This window comes from Mobula birostris, chromosome 5 (genome assembly GCF_030028105.1).
Source record: "Mobula birostris isolate sMobBir1 chromosome 5, sMobBir1.hap1, whole genome shotgun sequence".
Classification (NCBI taxonomy): Eukaryota; Metazoa; Chordata; class Chondrichthyes; order Myliobatiformes; family Myliobatidae; genus Mobula; species Mobula birostris.
In genome coordinates, this window is record NC_092374.1 from 20,032,347 (window position 1) to 20,050,032 (window position 17,686).

Genomic DNA, 17,686 nt, shown 5'->3' on the forward strand with positions numbered 1-17,686 from the left:
TGCTGAGAGAAAAGGCAAAGAAAAGCAGTGTAACTACAGCATAACCATTTTAAAAAAAAGTCTTCAGTACCTGTTTTAATTCCTTAATTTGAAGCACAAGAAAGCCAAAATTAATTATGCTAAAATGAATGTTAAACTAAACTGGTGCTACAGAATATGCATTATCTATGAAATTTAATTTGACCATCTATTCAAATGTTTTATGCTGGGAATCTATTCAAAAAGTATTTTTTTTTAAATCAGGCAATTATGAAATGTGACTAATATTCTCCATAAATTTAAAAAGAGGCTTGGTTACCATGGTGATATAGATCCCTACATATAATTCTGGCACAATCATCAATAATTACCAGTTTTGGCTTGCAAATAAAATTACTGTGGTTCGTGATGAGGATGGGAGTACTAGGTTAATAGTCCACTAGAGTTCAAACCCTTTCATTTGGATGCTGAAGATTTGAATTTACTTAAGTAATCTCGAAATAACAATCTAATATCAGTAAAAGTGAGCATAGAGCAGACATAATATATTTTTAAAAAAGAAACCAGTTTTATTAATATCAGATCATAACATACCCTCTGTGAACAGAATTAGGCCATTCAGTCCATTGAGGAGTTTTCTGCACCATTTGAGAATGGCTGATTTATTTTCCCTCTCAGCTCTATTCTCCTGCCTTCTCCCCATAACCTTTGACACTCTTACTGATCGAAAACATATCCATCTCCACCTTAAATATTCCCAATGATTTGGCCTCCATAGTAATCTGTGGCACTGAATTCCACAGATTCGCCTCTCTCTGGCTAAAGAAACTCCTCAACATCTCACTTCCAAAGGAACATCCTTCTATCCTGAGACTCTTGGAACCACCGTCTGCACATCCACTCCATCTGATTTTTTAATCAATGGTAGGTTTCAATGAGATCCGCCCCCAGATTCTTCCTTTAGGGAAAGAAGCCAGTCATCTTTGGCTTGTGTGACCGACGTATATAATATTGCAGTCCAAAGAACAAACATGAAACATTAAAGATTTGATAAAAATAACAAACACAAGAATGTGTGCAGATGCTGGAAATCAGTTCTTCCAGATGATGCAGCACTTCATCTGAGAATCTGCTGGGGTCATCTATCGTGTCCAATGCTCCCATTACGGCCACCTCTACAAAGTGGAGGACCACTTCGTCGAGCACCTCCGCACCATCTGCCACAAGCTGGACTTTCCCGGTGGTCAAATATTTTAATTCTATTTCCCATTCTAACATGTCGATCCATGGCCTCCTCTTGTGCCAAGATGAGGCCACCCTCGGGGTGGAGGAGCAACACCTTATATTGCATTTGGATAGCCTCCAACCTGATAACATGAATATCAATTTCGCTTTCCAGTAAACAACTTCCCATCACCTCCCCCCTATATTCCCCACTCTGACCTTTCATTTCTTCTCATCTTCTTATTACTTCCCCTCTCCTATTGTCCACTCTCCTCTCCTATCAGATTCTTTCTTCTCTAGCCCTTGACCTTTCCCACTCACTTGGCTTCACCTATCACCTTCCAACTTACCTCTTTTCCTCTACCCCCCACCTTTTTCTTCTGACATCTTCCCCCTTTCTTCTCGTTCCTGAAGAAGGCCTGAAAAGTTGCCTGTTTACTCTATTCCATAGATGTTGCCCGACCTGCTGAGCTCCTCCAGTGTTTTGTGTGTGTTGCTTTGATAAAAATAGTCATGTTTGCAGAATATGGATGGATATAAATAAAGACATGATCACAAAACCCAACTGTTCAGAATTCATCTATTTAACTACTTCCCGGATTGTATGGCCCTAACTGTCCGTTCCAACACATTAACTTGAGTCCGTGACTTAGTCTGCTCAGCAGAGTAGGATTTATTACGACAGCTGTCGTGATCTCCAACTCTGCGAGAATGAAGCTGTGCTCCTCTTCACTCCTTTACAACTAAATGTTACAGAAATAGCACCTTGCGCATGTCACACATGTTCACTAAATGCTGCTACATCACCTTTGGTTTGAGCAGAGGACTCGTTCCCTGATTGCACTGGCAGGAACTGACTGAGACAGTAGATACATGGTCCTTCTGAGGGCCGCCTTATGCAAATGAGCCTCAGAGTGGGTGTGGTAACACTCTCCAAAAATTTCCATTAAGTTTTAACAGAATAGCAGAGAAGCAGAATATGGAGCATGGTCGCAACACAGTCCTGAATCATAGAGCCATCTAGTGTTCAGTTAATAGTTAGCAGAAACATTTCAGAGTCAGAATTAGGTGACAAACAAGACCATAAGGCACTGAAGCAGAATTAGGCCATTTAGCCCAGTGATTCTCCTCCACTATTTGATCTTGGCTGACCCATTTCCCTCTCAACCCCATCCTCCTGCTTTCTCGCTGTAACCTTTCAACCCTGATTCATCAAGAACCTATCAACCTCCGCCTTAAGTACACCCAATGACCTGGCCTCTACGGCTGACCGTGGCAACAATTTCCACAGATTCACCACCCTCTGGCGAAAGAAATTCCTCCACATCTCTGTTCTAAATGGATATTCCTCTATTATGAGGTTGTGTGAAATTTGTTTTGTGGCAGTACGGTGCAATTGTTACATACTTCATGGATATCTTGTGACTGTCTTATGGGGATGATGTAATGGTCTTGCGGAGGTCACATGATGTAATTTTCCCACCGATGTGAGGTCACGTGATGGCCTGTTCTCACCAGGTTTATAAGTGTGGACCCCTGGTGACGCAGTTAGCTTTCAGTTAGATCATCAGTCAGATACTCCGCTACCTTGCTTATGAACCTCATGACGCAGTACAGTTTTAAAACGGAGTTTTACTTTCTATTGTAAGGTACAGAAGTGTTGGGCCGGCAGTTTCACCAATAGCTGCCAGATTTGTTGATGTACCTTTTCAGTAATATTGGAGAGTGAAGACGGGAACCTGAAGGAGTCATGCGGCGGTTTTGGAGAGGATCGACCATTATTGAATTCATTCAAGAAAGAGTGATCTGCATAAGATAACCTCTGCTAAAAGCAGAAAAGGTTGTGCAGTATCTAGTCTATTCTACAGAGAAAAAGGTCAGTGCCTTTAAACCGTTTTATTTCCATCGTCATGAATCCTGCGGACAAGGCAGGTTTTGGCTGAGATCGACAGTAACGCCGTGTCTTCGAGGAATTCTTTACTTCAGGAAAGTCTCTCCTAATTGACTGTATAAATCTCTTGGAACTTTCAAATTTACCATTCGAAGAACTGTGTTTGAATTTACCACTTTAAGACTGTTTTCACATTTACCACTTTAAGAACTAGTACTGAGTGGCGGTTTGTTAATTGGCCACATAGTAGTTTACTTCCGGTTGAGATTTTTGGCTTGTTTATTTTTTTTTAATATTGAGCAGAGTTTAATAAATGTTCGTTTGTTTATAAAACCTGACTCATTTCTACATTTGTTGTTGCCGGTCACGTGACACAATACATAAAAATATTATGTTACAATAAGAAATATTGTAAATATTGAAATTGCTTATTGAAAAATAAATAATAGTACAAACAGAGAGCACAATAGTGAATCCATGGGTTCATGAATCATTCGGAAATCTGACGGCAGAGGGGAAGAAGCTTTCATAAAACACTGAGTATGTGTCTTCAGGCTCCTGTACCTCCTTCCTCAAGATAGCAATATATTAATGAGAAGAGGGCATGTCCTGGATTGTGAGGGTCTATCAAGATGGATGCGGACTTCTTAAGGCATCGCCTTTTGAAGGTGTGCCCGATAATGGGGAGGCTAGAGCCCATGATGGAGCTGGCAGAGCCTGCAACCGTCTGGAGCTTTCATCAGTCCTGGCATTGGTGCCTGCTTACCAGGCTATGATGCAACCAGTCAGAATGCTTTCCATTGTATGTCTGCAGAAACTTGCCGGAGTCTTTCATGACATACCAAATCTCCTCAAACTCCCAATGAAGTTCTTGTGGAGGCACAAGCAGATGCTGGACTCTGGAGCAACAAGCAATCGGCTGGAAAAACTTAATGCGTTGAGCAGCATCTGAAGGGGAAAAGGAAATGTTAAAATCTGGCATCTAACATATTAGCTTGGATGCAAAGAAGAGCATCAGTTCTGGAAGCACATTGAATGCAAGTTGGTTGCAGCTTTTCTTATATTACAGCAGAGATTATATATCAAAAAAGGACAGCATCCTCTATTCAGACACCGCTGTGAGAGAGTCCAGTTCCATCCCCACAACATCACTGGCCTTACGAATAAGTTTGTTGATTCTGTTGGTGTCTGCTACCCTCAGCCTGCTGCCCCAGCACACAACAGCAAACATGATAGCACTGGCCACCACAGACTCGTAGAACATCCTCAGCATCATCCGGCAGATGTTAAAGGACTTCAGTCTCCTCAGGAAGGCTCTGACCCTTCTTGTAGACAGCCTCAGTGTTCTTTCACCAGTCCAGTTTATTGTCAACTCGTATCCCCAGGTATTTGTAATCCTCCACCATGTCCACACTGACCCCTTGGATGGAAACAGGGGTCACTGGTACCTTAGCTCTCCTCAGGTCTACCACCAGCTCCTTAGTCCTTTTCACATTAAGCTGCAGATAATTCTGCTCACACCATGTGACAAAGTTTCCTACCGCAGCCCTGTACTCAACCTCATCTCCCTTGCTGATGCATCCAACTATGGCAGAGTCATCAGAAAACTTCTGAAGATGACAAGACTCTGTGCAGTAGTTGAAGGCCGAGGTGTAAATGGTGAAGAGAAAGGGAGACATGACCGTCCCCTGTGGAGCTCCAGTGCTGCTGATCACTCTGTTGGACACGCAGTGTTGCAAGCACACGTAATGTGGTCTGCCAGTCAGGTAATCAAGAATCCATGACACCAGGAAAGCATCCACCTGCATCGCTGTCAGCTTCTCCCCCAGCAGAGCAGGGCAGATGGTGTTGAACGCACTGGTGAAGTCAAAAAACATGACCCTCACAGTGCTCGCTGGCTTGTCCAGGTGGGCGTAGACACGGTTCAGCAGGTAGACGATGGCATCCTCAACTCCTAGTCGGGGCTGGTAGGCGAACTGGAGGGGATCTAAGTGTGGCCTGACCATAGGCCGGAGCAGCTCCAGAACAAGTCTCTCCAAGGTCTTCATGATGTGGGAGGTCAATGCCACCAATCTGTAGTCATTGAGGCTGCTGGGGCGCGGCGTCTTCGGCACAGGGACGAGGCAGGACGTCTTCCACAGTACAGGAACCCTCCGGAGCCTCAGGCTCAGGTTGAATACATGGCGAAGTACTCCACATAGCTGAGGGGCACAGGCTTTGAGCACCCTGGTACTGACACCATCCAGTCCTGCAGCCTTGCTTGGGTTGAGACGTTTCAGCAGTCTTCTCACCTGTTCAGCTGTGAAGCCCACCGTGGTGGTTTCGTGTGGGGAAGGGGTATGGTCATGAGAGCAGGGTGGGGGACTGTGAGGAGGGGTAGGAGGGGAGAGTGGAATATGTGTTGGTTGGGGGCTGACAACAGATGACTCATGTGGGGGACGGGCAGGGGCCGCAATGTCAAATCTGTTAAAGAACAGGTTAAGTTCATTGGCCCTGTCCACACTGCCTTCAGCTCCACTGTTGCTAGTTTGCCGGAACCCAGTGATGGACCTCATCCCCCTCCAGACCTCTCTCGTGTTGTTCTGCTGGAGTTTCCACTCAAGCTTCCTCCTGTACCTGCCTTTAGCCTCCCGGATCCTGTCTTTCAGGTCCCTCTGTACTGCCTTCAGCTCCTCCCTATTTCCATTTCTAAACGCCCTCATTTTAGCGTTCAGGATGTCCTTAATGTCCTTTGTCACCCATGGCTTGTTATTTGAATAACAAAGGACAGTTCTTGTCGGAACAAATATCCTCTCCATGTGGCTCACAGAGTGCCTGCCAGTCTGTCACCTCAAAACAAGATACAACACTGATACAATACTGAGGAATGTCAGCTGCAGAAATTCTCTGATGATTCAGCAGTAATTGAGTATATAAGGGGAGGACAGGAGGATGAATACAGGGCCCTGGTGGAGGGTTTTGTCAAATGGTGCAAGCTGAATCATCTGCAGCTCAACATCAGTAAGTTAAAGGAGATGGAGATGGACTTTAAGATGTCTAAGCCTGCACTGCTCCCTGTTACTATTGATGATGACCACCTACAAGTACCTGGGGGTGCACCTGGATGACAGACTTGAGTGGAGCACCAGCACATAAACTGAGTACAAGAAGGGCCAGAGTTGCCTCCATGGGAGCAGGTGATGGATGGTCGTATGAGCAGCTGGTTCATATCACAAGTCCTGGTTATATGATCACTGTCACCAGGCAGACAATCTCTGAAGAGTATTGATAATGGCTGGGGTCATCCGTCTTGTAAAGACACTGCCCACAAGAAGGCAATGACAAACTACTCTGTGGAAAAAGTTGCCAAGGTCAATCATGTTCATGGAAAGGCCATTATTGTCCACGTCACACGATACGGCACAGAATGAATGAATGATTCTAGGAAAAAGGTCATGACTCTCGACTTTATCTATGCCAATCATAATTTTGTAAATTTTTTTCAGATCGCCCCTCAGCCTCTGATGCTCCAGAAAAATTAAGGATGCACTTGTAGTTTAGAGAGTCTCCTGCTTTATTGAAGGTGTCATTGCTTGGACAGGCTCCACCTGTCTTCTCAAGTGGATATCATAAGGATTTGTGTAACACACATAAAATGCTGGAGGAACTCAGTAGGTCAAGAGCCATCTACGGAGGGAAATAAACAGTTAACATTTTGGGCTCAGTATCGACAGAATCTCTGTGTCTATAAGGTTTTAGGTAATATTTTGAAGAGCAGTGGATGATTTAAAGCAAAAACCAAAATACTACAGCAGTTCAGCTGTAGGTCAGGAAGCAGGCGGCATGGTAAAGTAGGAACTGGCATGGTAAAGTAGGAACTGGCATGGTAAAGTAGGAACTGGCATGGTAGCATAGCATTCTGGAGCCAGCAATCAGAGTTCAATTTCCACGACTGTCTGTATGAATTTGTATCCGGTAGGTTCCCTTCAGGTGATCCAGTGGCCAATCATTTTAATTCCTAATCCCATTCCCATTCCAATATGTCAGTCCATAGCCTCCTCTTCTGCTACAATGAGGGCCACTCTCATTTTGGAAGAGCAACACCTCGTATTCCATATAGGTGGCCTCCACCAGAAAGCATGAATGTCGATTTTCTCCAACTTCCTGTAATTTTCCCCCTCCCCTTCCCTCTTCTTCATTTCCCTACTCGGGCCTCTTACCTCTTCTCCTCGCCTGCCTGTCATCTCCCCCGCTACCCCTTCTTCTTTCCTTTTTCTAATAGTCCACCCTCCTCTCCTATCAGATTCCTTCATCTCCAGCCCTTTACCTTTCCCACCTATCACCTCTCAGCTCTCACTTCATCCCCCCAGCCACCTGCTTTCACCTATCACCTTCTAGCTTGTCCTCCTTCTCCTTCACCCACCATCTTATTCTGGCATCTTTCCCCTTTCTTTCCAGTCCTGATGAAGGGTCTCAGCTCCGAGTGCGAGCTGTTTATTAATTTCCATAGATGCTCTCTAACCTGCTGAGAGCCTCCAGCATTTTGGTGTGAGTTGCTCTGATTTTCTCCTACATTCCGAAAATGTACAAATTCGTAAGGGTCAGTAAATGGTGGACATGCTACGTTGGCATTGGCAGCTCAGTAACACTTGTAGGCTACCCTTGCCCATATTGGAACTGTGTTGGCTATTAACACTCCCATGGTGCTCCACCCTTGCCGTTCCCAACATCCTTTGCTCCTGCCAGATTAACAAACCCATTCCCCACCCCATGTTGACTCTGCAAAAGTCTTAGGCATCCTAACTATACATGTACCTAAGACTTTTGCGTGGTACTCTATTTGTAGAAGTTGCCTCTCAGGCCCCCCTTTAAATCCTTTTTCTCTTATCTTAACCTTACATGGAGTATTCTATGGAGCATTCTGGTCACCTCATTATAGGATAGATATGGAAGCTTTAGGGAATGTACAAAAAAAGATATATTAGGAAGCTGCCTGGATTAGAGAGCATGTCTTATGATGAAAGGATAAGCAAGACAGAACAAAGGAGGACGAGAGGTGACTTGATGTAGATGTTATAAGATGACAAGAGGCTTAGCTAGAGTAGGTAGACAGCACCCTTTACCTAGGGAAGCAATGGTTAATATGAGAGGACATAATTTTAAGGTGATTGGAAGAAAGTATAGAGAATTGTTAGCAGTAAGTTCTTTACACAGTGAGTGGTGGATGTGTGGAACACACTGCCGGGGTGGTGGTAGAGGTAGATACTTTAGGGACGTTTAAATCTCCTTACACAGGCACATGGATGAAAGAAAAATGGAGGGCTATGTGGTGGGAGGGTCAGATTGACCTTGGAGAAGGTTAAAAGGTCAGCAACACATTGTGGGTCAAAGTGTCTGTACTGTTTCATGTTCTATGTTTTTTTTAATTACAAAGTTAAAATCTGCTCCTTAAAATTAAGCAATTTGATTATAATATCATCCAGTTAAAGGAAAGGAAGTTATCTGACCAGATCCAATTAGTTTCCTGCAATGCTGTTGGGTCTTTAATTGATGTCCTTTTTCTTCTAACTGCCATAGAAATCTGTGCAAAGATGATAATTCATTCTTCATTTCAACTGCATTATCCTCAAGAACTGAAATCCATTATATCAGAAGCAGGACCATTTGCAGAATAATTGATTGCTCAAAATCAGGTTGATGCTGCATTATTTTGCTCTAATATGGACGTAGAACAGGATGAAATATTTACACCAGTTAAAATTAACTGATTTTGGAGTCAACGTTACTCAAGATTAAATTTGAAAATACTAAGTGAATCCAGCAGAATTTGTAAATTATATTCCACCAAAATCAATGACTACTGCATTTGCCTATTAATCTTCCATGCCTTTCTCTAGTGGACGTACAAGTAGAAAACCCAGCTGCACAATGTTGAGAGTGTCTCAAACAGTTTGTTATTATACAAGTGATACAAGCGGCTAAAAGAGGCAAAGAGAATTACAAATTCCCCATCGATTCTGAGTGGAATAGTGTCTGAGTTCTACTTGAACCATAGTACCATCCAACCACAATTCAGCTTGCTTCACTGGTCCCCATAAACAACCAATCATCACTATTGGTATACGGGGGTTGCTCAATGCCCTGAAGCAAATTGTCAGGCCTTTCTAACATCACATCCCCTAACCTCCACCATTTCAATGGTCAAAGGTGGAAAGAGAGCATCTCCAACTGTAAGCTCTCCAAGTTGCAGATCAAGCTTATTTGGGACTGGACTGTAGGACGCAAATGTAATAAAAGACCATTGGGTCATTCACTGCTCCTCCCCTTTCAATATGATCATAAATGAGCTTTAACCTCAGTGCCTTGGCCCTTTCCTGCATTGGTACCACATTCCTGATTCCATTAATATTTAAAAATCATAAAGAGAAATAAGCGGTCGATGTTTTAAGCCAAGATCCTTCATCAGGAATGTTGTCTGTTTATTCTCTTCCATGGAAGCCGTCTGATCTGCTGAGTTCCTCCAGGATTTTGTGTATGTTGTACAAGATTTAAAGCGTCTTCAGAATCTTTTGTTATAAAATCCCATAGATTTTTAAACACGAGAAATTCCGCAGGTGCTGGAAATCCAAAGTAGCACACACAAAATGGCGGAGGAACTCAGCAGGTCAGACTATGGAATTGAATAAAGGTTCGAAGCTTCTGGCCGCGACCCCTCTTCAGGACTGGAAAGGAAGGGGGAAGACACCAGATTAAAAAGGTGGGGGGAGGGGAAGGGGTAGAGCTAGAAGGTGATAGGTGAAGTCAGGTGGGTATGGAAGATCGAATCCGGGTGAGTACATTGGGTGGCGCTGTAGCTTAGTGGTTAGCACAATGTTTTACAGTACCAGTGACCCAGGTTCAAATCCCCTGCTGCCTGTAAGAAGTTTTTACGTTCTCCCCGTGATCACATGGGTTTCCTCGGGTGCTCTGGTTTCCTCCCACAGTCCAAAGACTTAATGGTAGGTAGGTTAACTGGTTATTGTAAACTGACCTGTGATTAGACTCGGATTAAATAAGGGGATTGCTGGGTGGTGCAGCTCAAAGGGCCGGCCGGAAGGGCCTATTTTGTGCTGCATCTCAATAAATAAATAAATATTTGGTTGATGAGTCAGAGGACGGCACAGATTACAGAGGGGGAGCAGTGAGAGAGGGTCTCACTGAACCCTGTCGAAGAAAAGATTTAAATTCTTCAGGGTAAACATCCCTCGAAGAGACTTTTCAGCAGGGCAGCAAATCATAAACATGAGAAAGTCTGTAGATACTGGAAATCCAAGCTCTATGGTTGAATCTCCACAGTCCTCTTGAGTAGAAAATTCACTGCCCTCATGGATGAGGAAATTTCTCACCCAATTCAAACAATTTCATATCGCCCTGTCCTCACATTCCAATCTTTGACCCTATTATCTTCCCCATGACCATATCCAATCCCAGACCTGCTCCTGTTTTAGAGCTCAACCCGGGACTCGCTTGAGTTCCTTCATACACTAGTCCAGGGGTTCCCAACCTTTTTTATCTCATAGGCCAATACCATCAAGCAAGGTGCCTGTGGACCTAGATTGGGAATTGCACTATTCGCAGTGAGGTGAGCCCTGGCTGCTACAGAGCTTGCTGGCAAGTTGTACCCTTAATCAAAAACATTTGTGGTCAATGTAAGATTTTATTTCCCATTGTTTCACTTACAATTGAAGGTGGTCTGCTTTCATAAAGCTGGTTTCTTTAATGACATAAACAAGATCAATAATCTACTGTGAATGTAAACCACTTTACATTATTAGCCAATCAAAATCTTAATGATTTGTCTATAATCTTAAGCAGATTTTAATCATCTTTCACATTTTTACTGGAACAGCTGCTCAAAAGACCTGGACAGCTGACCAGTCGTGAGTTCAAATCTCACCAGAATCAGAATCAGGTTTATTATCACTGGCATGAGTTGTGAAATCTGTTCACTTAGCAGTAGCAGTTCAATGCAATACATAATATAGAAGAATAAATAAATAAACAAATATGTATATTGGAGATTTAAAAATAATGCAAAACAGGAATAACATATATTGAAAAAGTCAAGTCATGTTCATGGGTTCAATGTCCATTTAGGAATTGGATGGCAGAGGGGAAGAAGCTGTTCCTGAATAACTGAGTGTGTGTCTTCAGGTTTTTGTATCTCCTACCTGATAGTAACAGTGAGAAAAGGGCATGCCCTGGGTACTGGAGGTCCTTAAGAATGGATGTTGCCTTTTTGAGACACTGCTTCTTGAAGATGTCCTGGGTACTTTACAGGCTAGTACCCAAGATGGAACCAGCTAAATTTATGACCCTCTGCAGCTTCTTTTGGTCCTGTGCAGTAGAATCCACCCATACCAGACAGTGATGCAGCCTGTCAGAATGCTCTCCACAGTACAGATATAGAAGTTTTTGAGTGTTTTTGTTGACATACCAAATCTCGTCAAACTCCTAATGAAGTACAGCTGCTGTCTTTCCTTCTTTATAGCTTCACCGATATGTTGGGACCAGGTTAGATCCTCGGAGATCTTGACACCCAGGAACTTGAAACTGCTCACTCTCTCCACTTGCGATCCCTCTATGAGCTGAAGAAAATCCCACTTTACATTAGCTGAGGAACTTACAAAAAAATTGCCTCAGTAATAAAAGTCACTAACTACCGTTGCCCTAATTTCAAGAAAAGGCATATGCTACCTTACCTAGTCTGCAGTGGGACTCAACATCTCCCTTTGCAACTGGATCCTTGACTTCATTACCAACAGACCACTATCAGTAAGGATAGGTTATGGCAGCACCTCTGCCACGATTGTCCTCAACACTGTGGCCTGCAAGACTGCATCCTCAGCCATCCACCCCCTCTGGCACCTCTATCCCTGTACAATCACAACTTCAGATTCTGCTCCAGCTCCAAGTACGAGTTTGCAGATAATACAACCGTAGTGGGCCGTGTCTCAAATAAGCTTTAGAGAGTGCAGGATAAATGTGTTACAATTACAGAGAAAGTGCAGTGCAGATAGACAATAAGGTGAATGGTCATAATGAGGTAGATAATAAAGCTAATTTTTACAGTAACTCTTGTTGTCGGAGAAGTCACCGGAGAAAATTACTGGTGGATACAAAGCAGCTGCTTTATTCGACTAAACAAGGTACAGTAGGCATCGATGGAAAACATCAAAGGACAATTCCATATTTATGTACAACCTTCACCCCTCCTGATTCACATCAGCACCACAGACATCCAAATGAATTTTAATCAACATTGTCTGGAACTGGGTTTCACAGCTTTTAGGAACCCATTGTTCAGACCTACACGCCAAACTAAATGCACAGTACACTTTCAGATGCGAAGACTGATAGTCAAAGTTAATTGTTAAATGTATATGTCCTAAACCCCAAAATCACTCTAACAGTGACATACGCTCTGTGGCCACTGTATTCGGTGCAGCTGTATTTCTACTTGTTAATAAAAATATCTAATCAGCCAATCATGTGGCAGCAACTCATTGTACAAAAGTATGCAGACATGGTCAAGAGGTTCAGTTGTTGTTCAGATCATACATCAGATTGGGGAAGAAACTTGATCTAAGTGTCTTTTACCATGGAATGATTGTAAGCGCCTGATGGGGTGGTTTGAGTATCACAAAAATCGCTGATCTCCTGGGATTATCACACACAACAGTCTCTAGAGTTTACAGAGAATGGTACAAAAAACAAAAACAAACATCCACTGAGCTGCAGTTCTGTGGGCGGAAATGCCTTGCAAATGAGAGAGGCCAGAAGAGAATGTTCAGACTGCTTCAAGCTGACAAGAAGTCGAAATTAACCCAAAAAAATCACATGTTACAACAGTGGTTGCAGAAGAGTATTTCTGAATGCACAACATGGTGAACCTTGAGTGGGATGGACTACAGATTAGATTAGATTAGATTAAATTATGAGGACACACAGTCCTCTTTTATTGTCATTTAGTAATGCTTGCATTAAGAAATGATACAATTTATTCCTCCAGAACTATATCACAGAAACACAAGACAAACCAAGAATAAAAAAACTGACAAAAGCCACATAATTATAACAAATAGTTACAACAGTGCAAGCAAAACTGTAATTTGATAGAAGAACAGACCATGGGTACAGTAAAAAAAATCTCAAAGTCTCTCGAAAATCCCATCATCTCACGCAGACGGCTGAAGGAAGAAAACTCTTCCTGCCGTGAGCTTCCAGCGCCGCAAACTTGCCAATGCAGCATCCTGGAAGCACCGACCACAGTCCGACTCCGGTTCCTTCCAAAAACTTCGAGCCTCCGACCAGCTCTCCCACACCGAGCACCATCTCTGCTGAGTGCTTCAACCCCGGCCCCGGCAATAAAGCAAAGCCGAGGATTTGGGGCCTTTCCCTCTGGAGATTCTCGATCGCACAGTAGCAGCGACAGCGAAGCAGGCATTTCAGAAGTTTCTCCAGATGTTCCGCCGTGCTTCTCACGGCTGTCTCCATCAAATCAGGATTGTGCACGGTATCCTACTTCACAAATACGATATCAATTCGGAGCGGCTGCGCGCACTGCGTCACGCCGTCATCTTCTCCTCCCCTCCTGGCTATGCAAGAGAAGACCACGAACAGACAGAAATACACTCTGTGACCACTTTATTAGACATTCCCTGTACCTAAGAAAGTGCTACTGAGTTTTAAAGTTAGTTAAGTATCAATGTGAATGCAAATCACTTTAAATTATTAATCAAATATAATCTTAATAATTTGACTTGCTGTAATCATTACCAAATTTTAATCATCTTACACCACCTAAAGCCTCCAGTGATTTGGAATGGACAGCAAACTCCTTGTAATATCTTCAGTTCAGACACCCAGAAGACAATGATGAAATATCAATCATACAGTCAAATAGATTTGATCATCATTTCTGGAAATTGCTCTCGCTGAAAATGATGAAATACAAGGATTTCAACAGAGGGATTTTGACTTAAACTTGCAATGAAACATTAACAATTTGCATAACATTTGCTAAGAAACATTGTGTTTTTTATTTGCTCAGCAGGAACCATGAAAAATGTAAAGCAGTCAGTATTTCTACTGTTAGCATTCTCTATTGCTGTGAAGTAATTTAACCTAATACACCTCCAGGCTGTTAGAATCACAAGCTCTGCATGCAGAGCAGCTGATGTTTCACTTACATCATGTTTATGCACAAGTAAGTACCTACAATTAATTCAGTCACATCTCCACAGAAAGCCATTGTCCAAAGGTTTTTCAGCAACACAAAATTGTGTTAACTTTTGCACAACCGCTGGATGTGTCCAGCCACTTTGCCAACAGCAGGACTGGTGACTGCTGTAGTGAGGCTAAAGACAACAGAATAGAATCCCAGAAAGCAAGTGAAATCATAGCAATTTGTTTGAATCATACATACTGCAAGCATTGCTAGATTTCACTTTAGATACATAAATATTGAACACTTTGTAATGGCAGCAAGAGTTTTGTTGATGGAACGAAGCATAATAATGAGGTACAGGAGCCTTTGGTCCCACACCACCAAGTTCAGGAACAGTTCAGCCATCAGGCTCCTGAACCAGCACAAATTACTCACATCACCTCTGAACTGATTCCACAACCTAAGGACTCTACAACTCTTGCTCACAATATTATTTATTTATTACGACTTTGTTTTCTTTTTGTGCTTGCACATTATGTTGTCTTTAACACATTGGTTGTTAGCCTGGATTTGTGTGCAGTTTCTCGTTGATTCTTGTGTGATATTTTGTATGAATGCCTGCAAAAAATGAATCTCAGGGTACTCTGCAAAAGTCTTAGGCACATATCTATCATATATGTATGTAGCTAGGGTGTCAAAGACTTTTACACAGTACTGTATTTGTCAACACGGAGTGGAGAGCAAGTTTGTGAATCTGGTGGGAGCAAAGGGTGTTGGGAATGGTGAACAACAGGAAATCTGCAGATGCTGAAAATTCAAGCAACACACATCAAAGTTGCTGGTGAACACAGCTGGCCAGGCAGCATCTGTAGGAAGAGGTACAGTCGACGTTTCAGGCCGAGACCCTTCGTCAGGACTAACTGAAGGAAGAGTTAGTAAAGACTAACTCTTTACTCACTCTTCCTTCAGTTAGTCCTGACGAAGGGTCTCGGCCCGAAACGTCGACTGTACCTCTTCCTAGAGATGCTGCCTGGCCTGCTGCGTTCACCAGCAACTTTGATGTGTGTTGGGAATGGTGAAGGTCGAGCGTCACAAGAGGGGTGCGCGACAGGTGGCAGAGGAGGAGTGCCAGGACTGAGTTGGCACAGGTGCAGGCACACCAGCCCTGAGACACCAGGCAAGGTCATTTGATTCCAAGCAATTGTTTCACTGATCATTATAGAATGTCTCGCTGGTACTTCCCGCTCCCTCTCCTCTCTCTTCCCCTTTCCCCAACCATGGCTTACCTCTTCCGGCCCCCTTCCCACTTTCAGTCCACAATAGAGACCTATGTCAGAATCAGGTTTATTACCATTCACATATGTCATCAATTTTTTTTTGTGTGGCAATACGTAAAATCACTACAGTACTGTGCAGAAGTATAAGGCACCCTGGCTATATATATTTGCCTAAGACATTTGCACAGCACTGTCAGTACTTTGATAATAAATTTACTTTGAACTTTGAAGGGTATGGGACTCACCTTCACTGAGGCTGGGATCTGCTTTCAGGCGGGAAGGCACAGTAGTGCAGAGGTTCGAGCAATTGCTGGGCAACGTCGCCGATCGCTAATATGTTTGACTCCTGTCGCTGTCTTTAAGGAGGTACATTCTCCTCATAACTGTGTGGGTCTCCTGTGGGTGCTCCGGTTTCCTCCCACATTCCAAACATGTACAGGTTTGGGTGAGTGAACTATGGGCATGCTTTGTTGGTGCTGCAGCGTGACGACACTTGTGGAGCTTTGCAAACTATGATGACACAAATAAGCATTTGAATATATTTTTCAATGTATGTGACAAATGAAAAGTAATTTTCTAAAAATCTTCCACCTTTTACCTTCATGGTAGATCACCAAAGTCTGTGTGGTGCCCCATCTAGTGGTGGAATTAAGAAGTTATGAAACAGTTAACAGAGGTCAATATCAGTGACAAACTTCAGCTGTTGAGGTCAGGTCCTCTCCATCTGGACTCCTGATCCTGCTTTGAGCACAGTTACACAGATGATACCAATCTTTCCTCCAGATAATTTTTAGTTCACAGTATGTGCCCTCATCTGTCAAAGCACTGAGAAAAGACGTGTGGCACTTGCGCAAGAAGTTAATGAGGCCACATTTGGAACATTGTGTTCAGTTCTGTTCACCCTGCTATAGAAAAGATGCCAGTAAACTGGAAACAGTACAGAGGAGATTTACAAGGATGTCACTGGAACTCGAAGCACTGAATTCTGGAATGAGGTTGAGCAGGCTGGGACTTCATTCATTACATTACAGGACAGGTATAAAATCATGGGAGGCATAGGAAAGGTGAATGTGTGCAGTCTTCTTCCCAGGGTCGGGGAATCAAAAACTAAAGGGCAAGAGTTAAGATGAGAGGGGAGGGATTTAATAGGAACCCAAGGGGCAACTTTTTTCACACAGAGGGTAATAAAAGTCACTTGGGCAAGTACATTTATCAGAAATGTTTAAAGGAATATAAGCCGAATGTGGACAAACGGGAGTAGTTTAGATGGGAACCTTGGTCAGCATGGACTATTGGGCTGAATGGCCTGTTTCCATGCTGGACAACTCTGTGACTCGATGCGGATGGTGCTGGTAATGCTGACATTTGTTGTTCATTGCTGATTACCCTCTGAATAGAAAGGATTGGTGCACTTATAACTACTCCATTTCAGTTGAATTAACTCAAGGTAGGCCTTGACTTAATCACAGAAGATTCTAAAGATGCTGGAAATCCAGAGCAACACACAAAATGCTCTCTGACTTCCCCACTTCCTTTCTAGTCCTGACGAAGGGTCTCGGCCCGAAATATCGACTGTTTACTCTTTTCCATAGATGCTGCCCAGCCTGCTGAGTTTCTCCATCGTGCTGGGGGATATTGGCAGGCCAGACAGCATCTCTGGAGAGGAATAAAAAGTCAACCTTTCAAGCCAAGACCCTTCATCATGAATGAAGACTTATGGGCATTGGCGCTCGTGAGCGAGACTTCATTTGGGAACTATTTATTATGCTCAGACCTTCAGTTCTCATGTCCCCAGGCTTCCGAACACTCGTCCTGAACTCCCCCTTCAGGAAATCACCATGCTGGAGCATATTAAGAAATTTTTGAATTCATGCAGCAATATTATGAACATAACACATCCCAAAGCACTCTAGAGTCAGTGGAAGATTTATGAAATGCAGTCACGGAGGTGAGGTAGGAAATGCAGCAGTCAGTTCTCACAGGGCAAGGCCTCACAACATAACATTGGGCATTTGGAATGGCCCAGGGTTTGCTCAGTGGAGCCAAGCCCCACAACCACTGGTAAGACAGATTGATGCTATGTACTCACAGACCAGCTGGACGTTAACAATTGAAGGAAGCAGCTCA